The sequence below is a fragment of the Anastrepha ludens genome, unplaced genomic scaffold (genome assembly GCF_028408465.1).
Source record: "Anastrepha ludens isolate Willacy unplaced genomic scaffold, idAnaLude1.1 ptg000018l, whole genome shotgun sequence".
Lineage (NCBI taxonomy): Eukaryota > Metazoa > Arthropoda > Insecta > Diptera > Tephritidae > Anastrepha > Anastrepha ludens.
Window position 1 is genome coordinate 108,970 of NW_026530029.1, and position 21,379 is coordinate 130,348.

Below are 21,379 nucleotides of genomic sequence, written 5' to 3' on the forward strand. Positions count from 1 at the left end.
GAAATAAAAAAAAAAAAAAAAAATTTCATTCGAATCATTTGAAATTTCTGTATACAATAACGAAAAATTCAAAAAAAGTTGTACACATAAAATGAATGTCGATTCGAAACTTACTTTAATCTAAGAATCGAGCAAGTTTTGTTTTGTACAATATTTTGATTTTTTCTTTTTTTATATGAAGAAAATATTTAAAAGAAAATTTTTTTTGCTAAAAACCTTCCCCTAGAGGATCCCTATAATATGAAAAAAGAACGAATAAAATTGGCCTCGTATCGGCCCAAAAAAATGCGTACAAACGAACATCTTTTCATTTTTATATATATAGAAGATTAACAATCTATCGCCTAATCTTCAGCCATTTAATCTTTGTTACTCTTTAATAATAAAGAATATTTTAATTGTCTTAATCGCGACAATGATTATTCTACACAAATCATAAAGATATTGGAACATTATATTTTATCTTTGGAGCATGAGCCGGTACAGTAGGAACATCTCTAAGAATTCTAATTCGAACTGAATTAAGACACCCGGGAGCCTTAATTGGATATGATCAAATTTACAAGGTAATTGTAACAGCTCACGCATTTGTAATAATTTTTTTTATGGTAATACCTATTATAATTGGAGGATTTGGAAATTGATTCTTCTTCTTAATTGGCGCTATAACCGCTTACGCGATTTTGGCCGAGTTTAGCAAAGCGCGCCAGTCGTTTCTTTCTCGTGCTAACCGGCGCCAGTTGGACACACCAAGTGAAGCCAAGTCCTTCTCCACCTGATCTTTCCAACGCAGAGGAGGCCGCCCCCTTCCTCTGCTACCACCAGCTGGTACCGCATCGAATACTTTCAAAGCCGGAGCGTTTGTATCCATTCGGATGACATGACCCAGCCAACGTAGCCGCTGGATCTTTATTCGCTGCGCTATGTCTATGTCGTCGTAAAGCTCATACAGCTCATCGTTCCATCGTCTGCGATATTCGCCATTGCCAACGTGCAAAGGTCCAAAAATCTTACGCAGAATCTTTCTCTCGAACACTCCAAGCGTCGCTTCATCGGATGTTGTCATCGTCCACGCTTCTGCGCCATACGTTAGGACGGGCATGATGAGAGTCTTGTAGAGTGTTAGTTTTGTTCGTCGAGAGAGGACTTTACTGCTCAGTTGCCTACTTAGTCCAAAGTAGCACTTGTTGGCAAGAGAGATTCTACGTTGGATTTCAAGGCTGACATTGTTATCGGTGTTAATGCTGGTTCCTAAATAGACGAAGTCTTTTACAACCTCGAAATTATAACTGTCTACAGTGACGTGGGTGCCGATACGCGAGTGCGCCGACTGTTTGTTTGAAGACAGGAGGTACTTCGTTTTGCCCTCGTTCACCACCAGACCCATTCGCTTTGCCTCTTTATCCAGTTTGGAGAAGGCAGAACTAACAGCGCGGTTGTTAAGGCCGATGATGTCAATATCATCGGCACACGCCAACAATTGTACGCTCTTATAAAAAATTGTGCCTGAGCGATTAAGTTCTGCGGCTCGTACGATGCTCTCCAACATCAGGTTAAAGAAGTCACACGACAGCGAGTCACCCTGTCTGAAACCTCGTTTGGTATCAAACGGCTCGGAGAGGTCCTTCCCAATTCTGACGGCGCTGCTGGTGTTGAGCAACGTCATCTTACATAGCCGTATTAGTTTTGCGGGGATACCAAATTCAGACATCGCGGCATACATGTAACTCCTTTCCGTACTGTCGAATGCAGCTTTGAAGTCGACGAAAAGATGGTGTGTGTCGATTCTCCTTTCATGGGTCTTTTCCAAGATTTGGCGTATTGAGAATATTTGGTCGATGGTAGACCTTCCAGGTCTGAAGCCACACTGATAAGGCCCAATCAGTTGGTTGACGGTGGGCTTCAGCCTTTCACACAATACGCTCGCTAGAACCTTATAGGCGATATTTAGAAGACTAATCCCGCGGTAATTGGCACAAATTGCAGGATCGCCCTTCTTATGGATTGGGCAGAGTACACTTAAATTCCAATCGGCAGGCATGCTTTCATCCGACCATATTTTGCATAGAAGCTGATGCATGCACCTTACCAGCTCCTCGCCGCCATGTTTGAATAGCTCAGCCGGCAGTCCGTCGGCGCCCGCGGCTTTGTTGTTCTTTAGCCGCGTTATCGCTATTCTCACCTCGTCATGATCGGGCAGCGGAACGACAATTCCGTCGTCAACGATTGGGGTATCGGGATCTTCACTTTCTCGGTGACATGCGCAGCTGTCACTGTTTAATAAGTTCGAGAAGTGTTCCCTCCATAATTTAAGATTGCTCTGTACGTCAGTCACCAGTTCGCCGTCTTTGTTCTTACAGGAAAACGCCCCGGTCTTAAAACCTTCTGTAAGCCGCCGAACTTTCTGGTAGAATTTTTGGGCGTTGTTCCTGTTGGCCAGCATCTCAAGCTCTTCGCACTCACGTATTTCGGCCTCTCGTTTCTTCTGTCGGATAATACGTCTCTCTTCCTTTTTCAGCTCTCTGTAGCGATCCCACATGGCTCGCGTTGCGCCCGATCGCAGCGTGGCTCTATAGGCGGCATCCTTTCTTTCTGCGGCAGCATGACATTCCTCGTCGTACCAATTGTTTTTTCGGGCTCGCCGGAATCCGATTTCTTCTTCGGCGGCGGTACGTAGAGAACGAGAAATGTTGCTCCATTGTTCGTGGATGCCGGTTTGTTGGGCAGTACTCTCTGAGAGCAGGAGTGAGAGTCGAGTGGCGAATCTTCTGGCTGTCTGTTGTGATTGCAGCTTTTCGATGTCGAACATTCTTTGCGTAGGTAGATGCACGTTTTTTGCTGCACAGAGGCGTGTGCGCAGTTTGGCTGCAACAAGGTAGTGATCCGAGTCGATGTTGGGTCCTCGGATCGTACGTACATCTAATACACTAGAAGCGTGTCTTCCATCTATCACAACATGATCGATCTGGTTTCGTGTTTTTCGATCAGGAGACAGCCAGGTGGCTTGGTGAATCTTCTTATGCTGGAATCTGGTGCTGCAGACTACCATGTTTCGGGCCCCGGCGAAGTCGATCAGCCTCTGTCCGTTACCGGATGTTTCGTTGTGCAGGCTGAATTTTCCGACTGTGGGACCAAAAATTCCCTCCTTGCCCACCCTGGCGTTGAAGTCGCCAAGCACGATTTTTATGTCGTGGCGGGGGCAGCGCTCATAGGAGCGTTCCAGGCGCTCATAGAAAGAATCTTTGGTCGCATCGTCCTTCTCTTCCGTCGGGGCGTGGGCGCAAATTAGCGATATGTTAAAAAAACGGGCTTTGATGCGGATTGTTGCGAGACGCTCGTCCACCGGAGTGAACGACAGTACTTGGCGACGAAGTCTCTCTCCCACAACAAATCCGACACCGAATTTGCGCTCCTTTACATGGCAGCTGTAGTAGACGTCGCAAGGTCCTATGTTTTTCTTACCTTGCCCCGTCCATCGCATCTCTTGGATGGCAGTGATGTCAGCCTTTACTCTCACGAGGACATCAACCAGCCGGGCAGAGGCACCTTCCCCATTAAGGGACCGGACATTCCAGGTGCATGCCCTCAAATCATATTCCTTATTTCGTTTGCAGGGGTCGTCATCAGCATAGGGAGGTCTCATCCGAGGCTTTTTCAAACTTTTCATTGGGGGGGGATTTTTAAGTGGCGGGTCCCAAACCCAACGCACAACCAGCTATCCTGGAATGTTTCGCCTTCTCACGTTAGCTCACTCCCGAACGGGTGTTCGGAAGCTACCCAGAGGATACGTGGGCTAATCCCGGCCGTTGTGAGCTGCTTGAACCATATGCAGAAGAATCGTCCTGGCCATTCCCAAGTGAATGGCGATCAGTAACTTTCCCCACTTGCGTGGACTTCTACACATGGAACCATCCTCCCTTGGAAATTGATTAGTACCTTTAATATTAGGAGCACCCGAAATAGCATTTCCACGAATAAATAATATAAGATTTTGATTATTACCTCCTTCTCTTACACTATTCCTAGTAAGTGATATAGTAGAAAACGGAGCTGGTACAGGATGAACTGTTTACCCTGCATTATCATCTGTAATTGCTCATGGAGGAGCTTCAGTGGATTTAGCTATTTTTTCATTACATTTAGCCGGAATTTCGTCAATCGTAGGGGCAGTAAATTTTATTACAACAGTCATTAATATACGATCTACTGGTATAACATTTGATCGAATACCACTATTTGTATTAGCTGTAGTATTAACACCTCTATTGTTACTTTTATCTTTACCAGTACTAGCTGGTGCAATTACTATATTATTAACAGACCGAAACTTAAATACATCCTTTTTTGACCCTGCTGGAGGAGGAGACCCAGTTTTATACCAACATTTATTTTGATTTTTGGAGTTTACTCCTTAAGAAACGATATATAAGGCCCATTTTATGAAAAATATGGGTAGTAAAATCGTGGGAATCACCGGAAGTGTACGCTGACGGAAGTGACGCGTTGCCCTTTTTCTATATTCTAGTGAGAAAAAGCACTGCCTACCTTGTGGCGCTACTTGGTTGGTGCAAACTTGTAGGAAATATATTTTCCTTGTGGGTGCGAATTTCTAGTGAGAAAAAGCACTGCATACCTTGTGGCGCTTGTTTGTTGGTGCAAACTTGTAGGAAATATATTTTCCTTGTGGGCGCGAATTTCTAGTGAGAAAAGGCACTGCATATCTTGTGGCGCTTGGTTGTTGGTGCAAACTTGTAGGAAATAAATTTTCCTTGTGGGTGCTGATTTCTCGTGAAAAAAAGCAGTGCTTACCTTGTGGCGCAAAAATACCTATTTGATATTTGTAGTGCTATTATAAGTGGACATTGCAACGACAGCTTAAAAAAAAAAAGCCCCAAAAAAATTGTTCATTCCAGGTGGCTTACTATAGCGAATAGAATAAATAAATTTATATTTTTCCAGTAATATAGAAAAGGTCTTCATTTACTCCTTTTGCATATTAAATATATTTTTAAATATCACGGTAATCGTTCTTAAGGAGTAAACTCCAGTCGCGTGTCGGAGCTGACACACACACCTTTTTTTGGTCACCCAGAAGTTTATATTCTAAATTTACCTGGATTTGGAATAATTTCTCATATTATTAGTCAAGAATCAGGTAAAAAGGAAACATTTGGTTCTTTAGGAGTAATTTATGCAATAATAGCAATTGGATTACTAGGATTTATTGTATGAGCTCATCATATGTTTGCTGTTGGAATAGACGTAGATACACGAGCATATTTTACATCAGCTACTATAATTATTGCAGTACCAACAGGAATTAAAATTTTCAGTTTTCACCAGCAATCTTATGAGCTCTAGGATTTGTTTTCTTATTCACAGTAGGTGGATTAACAGGAGTAATACTTGCTAATTCATCTGTTGATATTATTTTACATGATACTTATTATGTAGTAGCACACTTCCATTACGTATTATCCATAGGAGCAGTATTCGCCATTATAGCTGGATATATTCACTGATACCCTTTACTTACCGGATTAAATATAAACCCTAGATGATTAAAAAGTCAATTTATTATTATATTTATTGGAGTAAATTTAACATTCTTCCCCCAACATTTCCTAGGACTAGCAGGTATACCTCGACGATACTCAGATTATCCAGATGCATACACAACATGAAATATTATCTCAACTATTGGAACTTCTATTTCATTATTAGGAATTTTATTTTTCTTATTTATTATTTGAGAAAGTATAATTTCCCAACGACAAGCTATCAACCCTATACAACTAAGTTCATCAATTGAATGACTTCAAAATACCCTTCCCGCTGAACATAGTTATTCTGAATTGCCACTTTTAACTAATTTCAAATATGGCAGATTAGTGCAATGGATTTAAGCTCCATATATAAAGTATTTCACTTTTATTAGAATCATAAATATAAATACTTATCTATTTATTTACATAATGACAACATGAGCAGCCCTTGGCCTTCAAGACAGTGCCTCTCCCTTAATAGAACAATTATCATTTTTCCACGATCATACTCTTATAATTTTAGTAATAATCACAACTTTAGTAGGTTATTTAATATTTATATATTATAATTTTTTAATTCATACACAAATCGAAATCTACTACATGGACAAACTATTGAAGTAATTTGAACAATTCTACCAGCTATTATTCTATTATTTATTGCTTTCCCTTCTTTACGATAATAAAATAATATAACTAATATTTAAAATATCTATATAATATATAAAGTATATTTGACTTGCAATCATAAAGTCTACTAATTAGTAGTATAGATATTTTTCTCAATTATTATTATAGCCCTACTGTAATAATTTTAGCTTCTATTTTATCAAAAAAAAGTATAGCAGATCGAGAAAAATGCTCCCCATTTGAATGTGGATTTGATCCAAAATCATCATCACGTCTTTCATTCTCTATACGATTTTTCCTAATCACAATTATTTTTTTAATTTTTGATGTAGAAATTGAATTGAGGTTGAATTAGTTTTAAAGGTTTTTTTCGAAGATTTGGGGCTTTATTGTGAAAAAGCGGTACAAAATATTTTATTTGAAGTATTGGCCATCGCTAGCTACAACTTTCGCCCATCTTTCGGGCAATTTCCGGATGCCGTATACGGCGGGTGAGGTAACACTTCCCAGCCAAGCGTTCCAAGGTATTTTTTGACAGGTTGAGCAACATGATTTTTTGCGTTTTGGGTTATCGTAGTGGATCCATTTTTCGTCGCCAGTCGCCACCCGATGCAAAAAACCCTTCCGATTTTGTCGCTCGATCAGCAATTCGCACGTAAAAAATCGCCGTTCGACGTCGCGCAGCTTCAACTCGTAGCTTTTAGACGCTTGCAAACGGTTGATTTATCAACGCCCAATGATTCAGCAAGATCTTCTTGGGTTTGGCACGAGTCCTCGTTTACCAATTCCCCCAATTCCGCGTCCTCGAACTTTTTGGGCTGGCCAAGACGCTCCTTGTCTTCGGTGTGAAAATCACCACTTTTGAATCGTCGAAACCAGTACTCACATGTTGAAATCGACGGAGTATGGTCTGGGTAGGCCTCCTGCAGCAATTCACGGGCTTGGGCTGTATTTTTTTTCAAATTGAAGCAGAAAAGCAAAGCTTCCCGCAAATTGCGTTTCGACGGCACGAAAGTTGACATACTCGGAGCACGAAAACACTGCGTTGTTTATACTTCAGCGAAATGACAGATACTGATAAACAAAGCCTAGGGATGAGGCTTTGTCATGAATATATATTCAGTATTGCCAACGAGATAAAGTGATAAATAGCGACATCTGTGTGTCACCTTTAAAACTAATTCAACCTCCCATAACTTATCAAACATTATAATATGAACACTTACATCAATCATTTTTATTAATATATAATCTTAATTATTGGTTTATATCACGAATGAAACCAAGGTATATTAAATTGATCTAACTAACATATAAAAGTAATATAAACTAAACAGGATTGTAGTTAACTATAACATTTGATTTGCATTCACAAAGTATTGAATTTTCAATCTATCTTAAATCTATTTATTTAGCAAATTCCTAATTATTAATTTAATAAGCTCAAACGAATATGAAGCGATTTATTGCAATTAGTTTCGACCTAATTTTTGGGTAATTTACTACCCTTATTCTAAAAATTTAGTTTTTAGTTAAATCTATTTATTTAGTAAATTCCTAATTATTAATTTAATTGAAGCCAAAAAGAGGCATATCACTGTTAATGATAGAACTGAACTTTAATTTCCAATTAAGGAAGTAAGATGTTCAAGAAAAAGCTGCTAACTTTTATCTTTTAATGGTTAAATTCCATTTATACTTCTATTTATATAGTTTAACAAAAACATTACATTTTCATTGTAAACTTAAAAATATTTGTTTTATAAATTACTTAATTTTATTATTTAAATTAATTTATCAATAAAATTATTAAATTTTGTTTTATAATAAACTATTATTTATTATAAAACAAATTAAAAACTTCTTAAATAAAAAAAATAATGTAAACAGCCTATTTCATTTCAAATAAGTTATTTCACATTTGTATGTGTATATATTATATACATACATAGTAATAGATAAGCTTAACTAAATAAATTATGTATATGTATAAATTTAGTTAAATCTATTTATTTAGTAAATTCCTAATTTACTATAACTTATTCACTACATTCAAGAATTAAACAATTAACCTAACATCTTCAGCGTTATACTCTATAATTTGAGCTACTTGAATAAAATAAGAAAACAAATCTAAAAAGAAAAGTAATTCACAAAACAAATAATAAAAGATAAATTTTTAAATTATTATTATGTAAAAAATAAACTAATTGAGAATATTCAACCAACTTATTATATAAATTTTGTCCTCCCACAAATTCAGATGACCCTTGATCAAAAGATTTATAAACAATTCTACCCAAAACTAAAGGAGGATTAATTATACCATAAGTAGAAATATAAGGTATAAATCATATTGAATAAGAAAAATAACTCACTAAATAATTATTTAAAGACTTATTAAAATAAAATAAAGACACATTGGAAATTAAATACCCTAATAATCCGCCACTAATACAAACGAATAAAGTTAATAATTTCAAATAAATTGGTAAGCAAATTATATATGGAGTAGGAAAAATTAATCATCTAAGTATACTACCACCAATAATTCTTATAATCAATAATCCTCTTATACCACGCAATATAACTCATCCTTCATCTCTTAATATGTTTAAAGAACCACAATTTAGTTCACCAGTTATAGAATAATAAACCAACCGAAAAGAATAACATACCGTTAATCCAGTCGAAAAAAAATAAAGAAAAAAAGAAAATATATTAATATAACTCAAAGACACAACTTCTAAAATTAAATCCTTAGAATAAAAACCTGATAAAAAGGGTATACCACATAAAGCTAAATTAGCAATATTAAAACAACCAGAAGTTAAAGGTATATAAATTCCTAATCCCCCTATCAACCGAATATCTTGTGAATTATTTATATTATGAACTAGCTTATACCCGTGGGTTTCACCCCACATTTCTATCAAAAAGTATGCAATGTAAATAAAACAACTTTAACTTTTTTAAGTCAGTTTTGGTATTATTTAAAACGATCGGATATACCAAAGTTTTTGTTATATTATTTTGAGTATAAATAAAAAGGTTTTTCGATGCGCCAACTCTGGAGCAGGCTACATATGAATAATTGGTCATGGGTAAAACATTAGTTGGTTAGATTGACTCCTGCTACAGCTAATGATTGTCCCTGAGCTTTATTTATGGACATTGCGAAAGACAGTCTAATATGAAATTGGAGGCGTTTAAAATTGAAAGGTATATCCGTCGGTATCATTGGAATTCTTGGTATGAAAACTTTGTGGTTTTCAAAATTTCCTGATAAAACCATAGCTTCTATAACATTCGGTAAAAGTTTCGTGATGATTAGCCTTGTGTCATTGCATAAACGTGGAGGATCCAAATTACGCAGCATAATTATCATGGCCCTTTTGAAGCATCAGACGATGAGGAGGAATTCCTGATGGGTTCAAGGAGTTAAGAAACTCAACGGGATAACGACGACTGTGTAAATGGAACGATAAGTTGTGACAGTTCCTGGTAGTATTTCTTGAATTTTGGAATTAATGACGATTTTAAGCAGGCATTCACTTCATCTGCGGCGGTTCCTTTCGGAATAACTGGAAGAATTTGTCGAAAATCCCCTGCCAGTAAGAGTAAGGCACCACCCATGGGTTGATCATTACCTCTCAAGTCTCTCAGAGATCGGTCTAAAGCTTCCAGCGGCTTTTTATGGGCCATTGAGCACTCATCCCACACGATTAGCTTACATGTCTTTAGAACCCTACCTTGACCTGAGTTTTTGCTTATATTGCCCATCGGTGTGTCAGATATTTGCATGGACAGTGGTAACTTAAAAGCTGAGTGAGCTGTTCGTCCGCCACACGAAAGGGTAGCCGCTATTCCTGAAGAAGCAACTGCCACAGCGATTTCTTTCTTTTCTCTTACATCAGCCAATATCAAATTAAGCAGAAATGTTTTGCCGGTTCCTCCAGGCGCATCCAAAAAAATCAATCCTCCCTTATTTTCAATAATCATTCCTTGAATAGTTTCGTTGGCGACTTTTTGATCCGTAACCAATAGAGGTTTGCTTTTGCTTATAAAAGTACGAAGAGCCTCGATATCGTTATTCATCTCCCGGGAGATATCTTTGTCGGCCAAATCGATTCTGTCTCGAACGGGAGAAGCTAATCCCAAATGCTCCAAGGATTTGCTATTAATTGAAATACATATATTTTCTATGTCGATTAGCGCTTGGTTGTAAATTTGCAAGGAGCAGTTCAGGTTTGTATTATCGTTTGCAACTCGTGCTGCTCTCATGTAGTCTTCACTAAGGTTATCTTTGTGATTTTCCCATAGTGCTTTTGGATCTGATGGCGAGCAGGTTGTCAATATTATTGCCAATAAGCTGCGAACCTGCGAAGGAAGGCATGACAGTCCAGCTTCAGATAATGTAATTTCCCAGTGATTATCGTTTTCCAGTAGACCTAAATGTTGGCAAGCTTGTCGATACGTGGAACATAATACCCCATCCACAGTTCGCAGAGCTTGAAAGGACACCAGTCCTTTGACTTTGTGTAGTAATAGCCTTAGGTAGCGTTACTTGGATGGATTGTATAAACACGTCCTAGAGAGTATCCTTGGCGAGCTTCTGTATCCGACACAATTGCGCCTTGCTTTCTCTTTATAAATTCTGTTCTGGAGGAATTCCAGGTATAAAACTTAGGAACTTCCACATACAGCAATGTTCTGGCAAAACTGTCATGCTGACACAACTTGAAAAAAGCAGTCAATGTAGTGTCGGGTGGATTTAAAGCTCGTGCTAACGCGTTCGCCTCGGTAAAATACATGCGCTGACCATTCTCAAGGTGAACTGACAGGTGAACAACTGGTGGATACCTCTCGTGGATGGAAAAGCCGAGTATGCGCCAAACTGCTTCATTCCTGTTAATGTATCGTCCCATTTGGAATTGCGTTATTTCATCATTAGCGTTAGTTATTCCCAGAACTGCCATGTCGCTGCCCTTATTCACATATTTGCAAAGATATTTTACCAATAAGAGAATGCATTCAATTCAGCAATACCTCTATCGTTGATGATATAAATTCGTTTCTATATCAAATTGTCTATCCCCCATTTTTCTCTAAGCTCATATTTTTTCTAGGAGTACTAAATACTAACTTCATTAAACTTTTTACCAATTTTTGGTATTCTACCATAAATGCGTCCAGTGATATGCAGTATGAAAAATCCCATTTGTATAGGAGGTGTCACGCCCCATTTCTAGCTATCACCAGTTTTCATGCAGGTGTTAGGTATTAACCTTATATAATTTCTTACCAAATTTCAGTTGTCTAGCCCAAATACTTCCGGAGATATGGACAAAGAAAATTGCATTTATATGGGAGGTGCCAAGTCCCCTTTTTCGTTTTTCTCAGTTTTCTTGGAGGTGTTAGGGATTAACCTCATATAACCCCTTCCCAAATTTCATTGGTCTAGCCTAAATACTTCCAGAGATATGGTCTATAAAAAATTCCAGTTGTATGGGAGGTGCCACGCCCCCTTTTTCGTTATACGCAGTTTTTCTGGATGTGGTAAGGATTAACAATTACCAAATTTCAGTAGTCTAACGTAAATACTTCAAGAAATACGGACTGTTAAAAATTCCATTTATATGGGAGGTGCCACGCCCCCTATATATATCAAAATATTTTTTAGCCTATGACCATCCCGGTAAGGTATCCAGTTCGTGTTTCAAATTTGGTTACGATCGGTTTATGCGTTTAGGACGCAAGTCGATCTATAGATACATACATAATTTGAATTTTATATATATAGATAATAGCTCCAGCACACATAAATAATAATGCTTTAAATAAAGCATGACGCAATAATGGAAAAAAAACTAATTTATAAAAGCCTATTGATAAAATTCTTATTATCAAACCCAACTGACTCAAAGTAGATAAAGCAATAATTTTTTTAAATCAAATTCAAAATTAGCTCCTAATCCAGGTATAAATATAGTCAAACCAGACAATAAAAGTAAAGCTTGACCTATTCAAGGATTACATAATAAAATATTAAATCGAATTAACAAATAAATTCCACCAGTAAAAAGAGTAGAAGAATGAACTAAAGCAGAAACAGGAGTAGGAGCTGCTATTGCAGCAGGTATCAAGATGAAAAAGGAATTTGTGCTCTTTTAGTTATAGCAGCTAATATAATTAATCTACCAATAATTTCTATTTCAATTCTATTTTTTATTGTTACCAAAGAAAAAATATAATTTCAACTTCCATAATTTAACATTCAAGCAATAGCCAATAAAAAGGCAACATCACCAATTCGATTTGATAAAGCAGTTAATATACCAGCATTATAAGATTTGACATTCTGAAAATAAATTACTAACCAGTAAGAAACTAACCCTAATCCAGCTCATCCTAATAAAATTCTAATTAAATTAGGACTAATAATTAATAATATTATAGATAAAACAACTATAAGAACTAATATAATAAAACGATTAATATTTAAATCTCCCCCCATATACTCCTTTCTATAATAAATAACTAAAGAAGAAATTAATAAAACAAAAGATATAAATAATAAGCTCATTCAATCAAATAAAAAAGTCACAACAATTCTACACGAATTAAATCTAACCACTTCTCATTCAATAAATATACAAAAATCCTTAATTAATATTAATAATCTAAAAAACAAAAATTAATTCTAAATAAAATTAAAACCAGAAATCTAATTCTACAAATAGATAAATATTTCCCACGATTTAAAATGATTAAAAATCATATAATTGACACCACAGAACAATATTTTAAATAAACTATTTAAATAAAATTAAAGTCAAATTATACAAATATCACTCTTCAAAATTAATAAATTTAAAGGAAATCAATGTAAAAATAATAAATAATATTCCGGAATTTTACCCCAGAAAATTATTTACCATGCTGACTATAAGCATATAAATATAAAGTATAGGCAGCTCTAAAAAAAGATAACAAAGATAAAGAAATTATTGTTAATCAAGATCAACTAACAATTCTATTTAATAAACAAATTTCACCCAAGAAATTTAATGAAGGAGGTGCAGCTATATTACAAGCTCTTAACAAAAATCATCATAATGTTATAGAAGGTATAAAATTAATTAAACCCTTATTAATTAATAAACTTCGACTCCCTAACCGCTCATATGTAATATTAACTAAACAAAAAAGTCCAGAAGAGCAAAGCTCGTGAGCAATTATTAATGTAATATATAAGAACCACAAAATCCTAAATATCATAAAGTTATAAGACCCCGTAAAACAATTCCCATATGAGCAACAGAAGAATAAGCAATTAAAGCCTTTAAATCGGTCTAATGCCAACAAACCAAACTAATTAAAACACCCCCAATTAATTTAATTTTAATTCAAATATAATTATAATTAATACCACTTACTTGTAAAAAAGAAAAAACTCGCAACAATCCGTATCCACCTAATTTTAATATAACCCCAGCTAAAATTATTGAACCAGAAACAAGAGCTTCTACATGAGCTTTTGGTAATCATAAATGAACTAAAAATATAGGTATTTTAACTAAAAAAGCTAAAATTAAAGATAAATAGAATAAATCATAACAATTAACATAATTTATCAAAAGATAATAATTTAATGTTATTAAAGTATTATATACAATAAATAAAAAATTCCTACTAATATAGGTAAAGAAACTAATAAAGTATAAAATAAAAGGTAAATACCGGCTTGTAAACGTTCTGGTTGATACCCTCACCCTAAAATCAAAAATAAAGTAGGAATCAAATTCAAAAATTTCATAATTACTATATTTATTAATAGATTCACTAAAAGTAATTATAAGTGTACAAATTCAAAAACTTAATAAAATTAATAAATATGAAATTACATTTAATCCCAAAAAATAAGAAACATTTACAAAATAATTTGTACAATAATTCATTAAAATAAAAATAAAACTTACCAAAAATAGTAAACTTTGAACCGTTCTAAATGAATTTTTTATTAAACAAAAAGGTATAATAAAAATTATTATAGAAATTAACTTTAACATTGTAATACAATAAATGATTGAAAGTAATCATTTCCATGAGTTCGAATTATGGACACTAAAATTGAAAGACCTAAAGCTCCTTCACAAACACTAAAAGTCAAAAATATGATACTAAAATATCTTCTAAAATCTATCAAATTCAAATAAATAAATAGTAAAAGCAATAAACTTAAAACAATATATTCTAAACTTAAAAGCATAGACAATAAATGTTTACGATTAAAAACAAATAAGAATTAATCTTTTAAAACTTCAAGAGAAAAGAAATAACTTTATCATTAATCCCCAAAATTGATATTTTGAATAAACTACCTCCTGATATTATACAACTAACTTTATATTCCACAACATTAATCTCTAGTCTTATTTTCATTCAAATAAATCTTCCATTAGCAATAGGACTAATATTATTAATTCAAACAATACAAATTTGTCTTCTAACTGGATTACTAAAAGATTCTGATTCTCATATGTATTATTTTTAATTTTCCTAGGAGGAGTATTAGTATTATTCATCTACGTTACATCCCTAGCATCAAATGAAATATTCTCTCTTTCAATGAAAACAGCCTTCTCGTTTATATTAATTTTCATTTTATTATTAAGTACCAGATGACTTATAGATAAACTATATATTTCATCCTTCATTCAAAATAATGAAATACAAACCATAATTAATTTAAATTTATTTACAGAAGAAAATTCTTTAAATCTTCATAAATTATACAATTATCCAACAAATTTAATTACCATCTTATTAATAAATTACCTATTAATTACATTAATTGCAGTGGTAAAACTTACTAAATTATTCCACGGACACCTACGATTAATAAATTAAACTAATGATGAAACCTCTACGAACCCAACACCCATTATTTAAAATTGCAAACAATGCTCTAGTAGATCTTCCAGCCCCAATTAATATTTCAGCATGATGAAACTTCGGATCACTATTAGGATTATGCTTAATTATTCAAATTCTAACAGGACTTTTCTTAGCTATACATTACACAGCAGATATTAATTTAGCCTTCAATAGTGTTAATCATATTTGCCGAGATGTAAATTATGGTTGATTATTACGAACATTACATGCTAATGGTGCATCATTTTTCTTTATTTGTATTTTTCTGCATAATGGTCGAGGAATTTATTATGGCTCATATTTATTTACACCTACACGACTAGTAGGAGTACTGATTTTATTTTTAGTTATAGCAACAGCATTCATGTGTTACGTTTTACCATGACGACAAATATCATTCTGAGGAGCCACAGTTATTCTTCTTCTTCTTAATTGGCGCTATAACCGCTTACGCGATTTTGGCCGAGTTTAACAAAGCGCGCCAGTCGTTTCTTTCTCGTGCTAACCGGCGCCAGTTGGACACACCAAGTGAAGCCAAGTCCTTCTCCACCTGATCTTTCCAACGCAGAGGAGGCCGCCCTCTTCTTCTGCTACCACCAGCTGGTACCGCATCGAATACTTTCAAAGCCGGAGCGTTTGTATCCATTCGGACGACATGACCCAGCCAACGTAGCCGCTGGATCTTTATTCGCTGCGCTATGTCTATGTCGTCGTAAAGCTCATACAGCTCATCGTTCCATCGTCTGCGATATTCGCTGTTGCGAACGTGCAAAGGTCCAAAAATCTTACGCAGAATCTTTCTCTCGAACACTCCAAGCGTCGCTTCATCGGATGTTGTCATCGTCCACGCTTCTGCGCCATACGTTAGGACGGGCATGATGAGAGTCTTGTAGAGTGTTAGTTTTGTTCGTCGAGAGAGGACTTTACTGCTCAGTTGCCTACTTAGTCCAAAGTAGCACTTGTTGGCAAGAGAGATTCTACGTTGGATTTCAAGGCTGACATTGTTATCGGTGTTAATGCTGGTTCCTAAATAGACGAAGTCTTTTACAACCTCGAAATTATAACTGTCTACAGTGACGTGGGTGCCGATACGCGAGTGCGCCGACTGTTTGTTTGAAGACAGGAGGTACTTCGTTTTGTCCTCGTTCACCACCAGGCCCATTCGCTTTGCCTCTTTATCCAGTTTGGAGAAGGCAGAACTAACAGCGCGGTTGTTAAGGCCGATGATGTCAATATCATCGGCATACGCCAGAAATTGTACGCTCTTATAAAAAATTGTGCCTGAGCGATTAAGTTCTGCGGCTCGCACGATGCTCTCCAACATCAGGTTAAAGAAGTTACACGACAGGGAGTCACCCTGTCTGAAACCTCGTTTGGTATCAAACGGCTCGGAGAGGTCCTTTCCAATTCTGACGGCGCTGTTGGTGTTGAGCAACGTCATCTTACATAGCCGTATTAGTTTTGCGGGGATACCAAATTCAGACATCGCGGCATACAGGTAACTCCTTTCCGTACTGTCGAATGCAGCTTTGAAGTCGACGAAAAGATGGTGTGTGTCGATTCTCCTTTCATGGGTCTTTTCCAAGATTTGGCGTATTGAGAATATTTGGTCGATGGTAGACTTTCCAGGTCTGAAGCCACACTGATAAGGTCCAATCAGTTGGTTGACGGTGGGCTTCAGCCTTTCACACAATACGCTCGCTAGAACCTTATAGGCGATATTTAGAAGACTAATCCCGCGGTAATTGGCACAAATTGCAGGATCGCCCTTCTTATGGATTGGGCAGAGCACACTTAAATTCCAATCGGCAGGCATGCTTTCATCCGACCATATTTTGCATAGGAGCTGATGCATGCACCTTACCAGCTCCTCGCCGCCATGTTTGAATAGCTCAGCCGGCAGTCCGTCGGCGCCCGCGGCTTTGTTGTTCTTTAGCCGCGTTATCGCTATTCTCACCTCGTAATGATCGGGTAGCGGAACGACAATTCCGTCGTCAACGATTGGGGTATCGGGATCTTCACTTTCTCGGTGACATGCGCAGCTGTCACTGTTTAATAAGTTCGAGAAGTGTTCCCTCCATAATTTAAGATTGCTCTGTACGTCGGTCACCAGTTCGCCGTCTTTGTTCTTACAGGAAAACGCCCCGGTCTTAAAACCTTCTGTAAGCCGCCGAACTTTCTGGTAGAATTTTCGGGCGTTGTTCCTGTTGGCCAGCATCTCAAGCTCTTCGCACTCACGTATTTCAGCCTCTCGTTTCTTCTGTCGGATAATACGTCTCTCTTCCTTTTTCAGCTCTCTGTAGCGATCCCACATGGCTCGCGTTGCGCCCGATCGCAGCGTGGCTCTATAGGCGGCATCCTTTCTTTCTGCGGCAGCATGACATTCCTCGTCGTACCAATTGTTTTTTCGGGCTCGCCGGAATCCGATTTCTTCTTCGGCGGCGGTACGTAGAGAACGAGAAATGTTGCTCCATTGTTCGTGGATGCCGGTTTGTTGGGCAGTACTCTCTGAGAGCAGGAGTGAGAGTCGAGTGGCGAATCTTCTGGCTGTCTGTTGTGATTGCAGCTTTTCGAGGTCGAACATTCTTTGCGTAGGTAGATGCACGTTTTTTGCTGCACAGAGGCGCGTGCGCAGTTTGGCTGCAACAAGGTAGTGATCCGAGTCAATGTTGGGTCCTCGGATCGTACGTACATCTAATACACTAGAAGCGTGTCTTCCATCTATCACAACATGATCGATCTGGTTTCGCGTTTTTCGATCAGGGGACAGCCAGGTAGCTTGGTGTATCTTTTTATGCTGGAATCTGGTGCTGCAGACTACCATGTTTCGGGCCCCGGCGAAGTCGATCAGCCTCTGTCCGTTACCGGATGTTTCGTTGTGTAGGCTGAATTTTCCGACTGTGGGACCAAAAATTCCCTCCTTGCCCACCCTGGCGTTGAAGTCGCCAAGCACGATTTTTATGTCGTGGCAGGGGCAGCGCTCATAGGAACGTTCCAGGCGCTCATAGAAAGAATCTTTGGTCACATCGTCCTTCTCTTCCGTCGGGGCGTGGGCGCAAATTAGCGATATGTTAAAAAAACGGGCTTTGATGCGGATTGTTGCGAGACGCTCGTCCACCGGAGTGAACGACAGTACTTGGCGACGAAGTCTCTCTCCCACAACAAATCCGACACCGAATTTGCGCTCCTTTACATGGCAGCTGTAGTAGACGTCGCAAGGTCCTATGGTTTTCTTTCCTTGCCCCGTCCATCGCATCTCTTGGATGGCAGTGATGTCAGCCTTTACTCTCACGAGGACATCAACCAGCCGGGCAGAGGCACCCTCCCCATTAAGGGACCGGACATTCCAGGTGCATGCCCTCAAATCATAGTCCTTAGTTCGTTTGCAGGGGTCGTCATCAGTATAGGGAGGTCTCATCCGAGGCTTTTTTAAAGTTTTCATTGGGGGCGATTTTTAAGTGGCGGGTCCCAAACCCAACGCACAACCAGCTATCCTGGAATGTTTCGCCTTCTCACTTTAGCTCACTCCCGAACGGGTGTTCGGAAGCTACCCAGAGGATACGTGGGCTAATCCCGGCCATTGTGAGCTGCTTGAACCATATGTAGAAGAATCGTCCTGGCCACTCCCAAGTGAATGGCGATCAATAACTTTCCCCACTTGCGTGGACTTCTACACATGGAACCATCCAGTTATTACAAATTTATTATCTGCAATTCCTTACCTAGGAATTGATTTAGTTCAATGAGTTTGAGGAGGGTTCGCAGTAGATAATGCCACTCTTACCGGATTTTTTACATTTCATTTTATTTTACCATTTATTGTATTAGCAATAACATTAATTTATTTATTATTTTTTCATCAAACAGGATCTAATAACCCAATTGGATTAAATTCTAATATTGATAAAATTCCATTCCACCCATACTTTACGTACAAGGACATTGTAGGGTTTATTATTATAATTATAGCACTTCTATTATTAACTTTAATTAACCCTTATTTGTTAGGAGATCCTGATAATTTCATCCCTGCTAATCCTTTAGTAACACCAGTTCATATTCAACCTGAATGATACTTTTTATTTGCATATGCAAATTTGCGTTCTATTCCTAACAAATTAGGAGGAGTTATTGCATGAGTTCTATCAATTGCAATCCTAGCAATTTTACCATTCTATCATTTAAAAAACTTCCGAGGAGTCCAATTTTATCCTGTAAATAAAATTCTATTTTGAATTATAGTAGTTACTGTAGTTACTAGACTTGTAGAAGATCCTTATGTACTAGTTGGACAAATTTTAACAGTAATTTACTTCTTATATTATATTATTAATCCACTTATTAATAAATGATGAGACAATTTAATTAATTAATTAGTTAATGAGCTTGAACAAGCATATGTTTTGAAAACATAATATAGGAACATTAATTTCCTATTAACTTTACTAAAATCAATTAACAACATATAATATATCAAAAATAATTTAACTCCAATAAAAAATAATAAATAATTTAAAGAAAAAGGTAAAAAACACTTTCAAGCCAAATATATTAATTTATCATAACGAAATCGAGGTAAAGTTCCACGAACTCAAATAAAAACAAATGAAATAAAAACCAATTTTAAATAAAATACTACATTAAACAAGTCACAACCAAAAAAAGTTACACAAAATAATATACTTATAAATAAAATTCTAGCATATTCAGCTATAAAAATCAAAGCAAATCCACCACTTCTATATTCAACATTAAACCCAGAAACTAATTCAGATTCACCTTCAGCAAAATCAAAAGGTGTACGATTAGTTTCAGCTAAACAAATACAAAATCAAACAAGTCTAACTGGAAATATAATAACGACAAATCAAATGTAACTTTGGTAATAAACAACCCGTAATCCACCTAACAAAGCATAATTAGAATTAGATGATCAACCAGCAACTATAACAGCATAAACTCCTAATCTAGTACAATACAAAAAAAATAAAATTCCTAAATTAAAAGAGAATAACTTCACAAATAAAGGAATACATAATCAAACAATTAAAGAAAAAATAGGAGAAAAATAATAGGAAACATAATTTGATAAAAGAGGATAAGTTTGTACCTTAGTAAATAACTTAATTGCATCACAAAAAGGTTGAGGAATTCCTATTAAACCAACCTTATTAGGACCCTTACGAATCTGAATATAACCTAATACTTTACGTTCCAAAAGAGCTAAAAAGGCTACTCTTACTAAAACACAAATTACCAAAACTAATCTACCAACAAAAGATAAAACTATTTCCATAAAAATCAAGTACTATTTGTAGTATAAACTACATAATTAAATTCCAAATTTATTGCACTAATCTGCCAAAACAGTAATTTATATTAATAATATTCTATTATTTAAAATATAATTATTTTAATATTTGGTCCTTTCGTACTAAAATATTACAATTTATTAATGATAGAAACCAACCTGGCTTACGCCGGTCTGAACTCAGATCATGGAAGGATTTAAAAGTCGAACAGACTTAATTTTTGAACGGCTACACCCAACCCATTATACCTTAATCCAACATCGAGGTCGCAAACTTTTTTGTCGATATGAACTCTTAAAAAAAATTACGCTGTTATCCCTAAAATAACTTAATCTTATAATCACTATTAATGGATCAATAATTCATAAATTAATGATTTTAAAAAATTAAAAGTTCATTAAATTTTAATATCACCCCAACGAAATAATTAATATTAAATAAATCAAAAAAATTTTGTTAAAATTATATATAAAGATTTATAGGGTCTTCTCGTCTTTTAATAAAATTGTAGCTTTTTAACTAAAATATAAAATTTATTATTTAAATTTATATGAAACAGCTTATACTTCGTCCAACCGTTCATACCAGCCTTCAATTAAAAGACTAATGATTATGCTACTTTTGCACAGTCAAAATACTGCGGCCATTTAAAATTATTCAGTGGGCAGGTCAGACTTTATATATAACTAGCGTGCCCTCGCCCGCTTCACTAGGCGATAAATTCAATGATTTGCTGAAAGAGAATAAAATTAATACGAAACAAAGCAAATTCTTTGATACAATTTCACTTTATTGTAACACTTTTTGGTAGACAACGTTTTTGGTTTTTCCATCGTTCGCGTAAATGAATAATGACTATGGTTTGCCTACTCGTGCGCAAGCTACATACATACAATTGTACATGAGAAGAAATTGGGTATTCTGAATTAATACCGCACATTTGTAGATACT

General features: G+C 36.1%; 5 pseudogenes; 4 read left to right on the forward strand and 1 right to left on the reverse strand.

Annotated features, from left to right (window-relative positions):
* The first annotated feature begins 410 nt into the window (after positions 1-410).
* Positions 411-4,394, forward strand: LOC128870629 (cytochrome c oxidase subunit 1-like; annotated as a pseudogene).
* Positions 4,395-5,099: 705 nt separating this feature from the next.
* Positions 5,100-5,906, forward strand: LOC128870630 (cytochrome c oxidase subunit 1-like; annotated as a pseudogene).
* Positions 5,907-8,175: 2,269 nt separating this feature from the next.
* LOC128870632 (NADH-ubiquinone oxidoreductase chain 5-like) lies at positions 8,176-13,117 on the reverse strand (annotated as a pseudogene).
* Positions 13,118-13,246: 129 nt separating this feature from the next.
* On the forward strand, positions 13,247-15,089 carry LOC128870633 (NADH-ubiquinone oxidoreductase chain 6-like; annotated as a pseudogene).
* Position 15,090: 1 nt separating this feature from the next.
* On the forward strand, positions 15,091-19,255 carry LOC128870641 (cytochrome b-like; annotated as a pseudogene).
* The last annotated feature ends 2,124 nt before the right edge of the window (positions 19,256-21,379 follow it).